The following is a 2,834-nucleotide window of genomic DNA, read 5'->3' as shown; positions in this document are numbered from 1 at the left end:
AATAAATCTAAGTTTCATCCGTTGCCTGAGGACGATCTCTTCATTCCCCCCCATAAAACCTCAATATTCATTTCCCTTCTCTGGTTCATTCCGTAATCTGGTGCCTCAAAGGTATCAGGCAACTTCGCATCAGTCATACTCTTACTTTGGAGGCTCACGTGTTCTCAAAGCAGCAGCCTCTTAGGCCTCGTCATGAACTCAACACAATAATCCAGGTGAAGCGACTTCTTCCCAAGCCTCATTGCAATTAGAGAACCCCAGAGACGTTTCGTGGCCATCTGTCAAACTGTGACTTGGAGAATGCTGAATCCGACATAACAAACTAATTGATCCAGAGGGCTCTTCTCATTTACATCGCTGGACTATTTGTCCTTGTTTTGCCAGCACGATCCTAGTTTACTCTTGTTTTTCAGGTGTGATCATTAATACCCCAATTTCGCTTTTTTTTTAATTTTTTTTAACGTTTATTTATTTTTGAGACAGAGAGAGAGCATGAACAGGGGAGGGGCAGAGAGAGAGGGAGACACAGAATCGGAAGCAGGCTCCAGGCTCTGAGCCGTCAGCCCAGAGCCCGACGCGGGGCTCGAACTCACGGACCGTGAGATCGTGACCTGAGCCGAAGTCGGACGCTTAACCGACTGAGCCACCCAGGCGCCCCCCAATTTCGCTTTTTAAAATAGCATCCCAGCTTGTGTGGTGAATTACACAGTCAGCTATGAGCAGCTGACTTTGGCTATCCAAAGTTCAACAGCAGGTGCAGAAGAAATGCTCCACGTGTTCCCTTGCTTTGCCTAAGCAGCTCTTCCAAAGGTTGCTTCTGATCTAGAACCGTGTCAGTTCCATCAGGCCTCCCAATCCTACGCCGGGCCTGCTAACTCTCTTTTGGCATTCAGTACTCTTTCACCTCCCTGCTCTGTATCTTGCCCTCTGTCGCAGAAGATGCAAACTCGGGACTCCCTTGCTGGACTGAGGTCCATAGAGTCTTAGATTCCATGCTAAGACCCACTGGCATGAGGTTTCAGAGGCAAATGAGAATCACAAATACATTTGCTTCTTCTTGCATAAATGGCAAGCAGATTCTTGGATCCCCAAATGCATGCTTTTTGTTGCACTTCTGCATCCCTCAGCCACTTAATCTGCTTGGAGGCTGAAAAGGATCTGTGAGGTTGGCAGTGAACTTGCTACAGATCCCTGACCCTGGGCGGCAGCGTCTCTGGAAGCTTCTGCTTGACGTGCATCTTCTTTACTCCTTCCAGTGCTTTGTTATTTGCTTGCTTGCTTGCTTGCTGATGCTTTACCACATCTATTGAGCTATGATGGATATGATTAACCCTCTTCTTTGTCCCCAGCCCCAGGCAGCTAATGATCCGCTTTATGTCATTATAGATTAGTTTACATTTTTAAGTTTTGCATAAATGGAACCTTTACAGTATGTAATCTTTTTTTTTTTTTTTTTTTTGGTCTGGCTTCTTTCACTCATCATAATGTTTTCTGAGATTCATCAATGTTGCTGCAGGCATCAGGTTTCATTACTTTGTCTTACTGAATAGCATTCCATTATATGGCTGTACCTTGTTCCCCACACACCCATTGATGGACACTTGCACTTGCTTTGTTTCCCATTTGGGTTATTACAAATAACCAAAGCTACTATGAACATTCCTGCAAAGCTTTGTATAGACCTATTTTCGTTGTCCTTGAATAAAGAATTAAAGAGTGCAATGGCTGGCTCTTTTCTGTGGCACCTCAAAGGCAGTAGGCTGCCTCAGGATGAAGTTGAACATCTCTTTCCCAGCTATCGGCTGCCAGAAACTCATTGAAGTGGACAATGAATACAACTTCATACCGTTTTTGAGAAGCATATGGCCACAGAAGTTGCTGTTGATGTTCTGGGTGAAGAGTGGAAGAGTCATGTGGTCTGAATTCATGGTGGCAATGACAAACAAGGCTTCCCGTGAAACAGAGTGTCTTGACCCATGGTCGTGTCCACATGCTTCCGAGTAAGGGGCATTCCTGCCCTAGGCCAAGGAGGACTGGAGAAAGAAAGTGCAAATCTGTTTGGGGTTGCACTGTGGATGCCAATCTCAGTGTTGTCAACTTGGTCATTGTGAAAACAATGGGGAGAAGGATATTCCTGGACGCACCAATGCCCCTGTGCCTCATCGCCTGGGGCCCAAAAAGGCTAGCAGAATATGCACACCTTTCAATCTCTGTAAAGAAGATGATGTCCACCAGTATGTTGTGAGAAAGCCCCTAAGCAAAGGGAAGAAACCTAGAACCAAAGTGCCCAAGATTCGGCGTCTTGTTACTCCACGTATCCTCCAACACAAACTATCATGTGTCACTCTGAAGAAACGGCGTACTGAGAAAAGTAGGGAGAGGCTGCAGAATGTGCTAGACTTTTGGCTAAGAGAATGAAGGAGGCCAAAGAAGAATGCCAGGAATAAGTTCCCAAGAGACGGACGCTGTCCTCTCTGAGAACTTCTACCGCTACGTCTGAGTTGAGTCAAAAATGAGATTTTCTAAGAGTAACAAATAAATAAGATCAAACACGTTTTAAAAAGAGTGCAATGGCTAGACCATAAGGACCAAAAGTTGTTCAACCTTGGAAGAAATTTCCAGTTGCTCTGCCTCTTCACCAACCCTTGTAATTGTCGTTTTAATTGTATCCGTTCTAATAGGAGAGGAGTAGGATGATCCACATCTCCGTCAAGACCTAAAACTGGGGCACGTGGATGACTCAGTAGGTTGAGTGTCCGGCTCTTGATTTTGGCTCAGGTCATGATCTCACAGTCTTGGGATTGAGCCCCATTCAGGTTTGTGCTGGGTATGGA

General features: G+C 45.4%; 1 pseudogene; it reads left to right on the top strand.

Moving 5' to 3' along the window:
* The first annotated feature begins 1,606 nt into the window (after positions 1-1,606).
* Positions 1,607-2,516, top strand: LOC131502025 (small ribosomal subunit protein eS6-like; annotated as a pseudogene).
* Positions 2,517-2,834: the final 318 nt, after the last annotated feature.

Source organism: Neofelis nebulosa, chromosome X, assembly GCF_028018385.1.
Source record: "Neofelis nebulosa isolate mNeoNeb1 chromosome X, mNeoNeb1.pri, whole genome shotgun sequence".
Taxonomy (NCBI): domain Eukaryota; kingdom Metazoa; phylum Chordata; class Mammalia; order Carnivora; family Felidae; genus Neofelis; species Neofelis nebulosa.
This window is presented reverse-complemented; position numbering and strand designations above follow the sequence as displayed.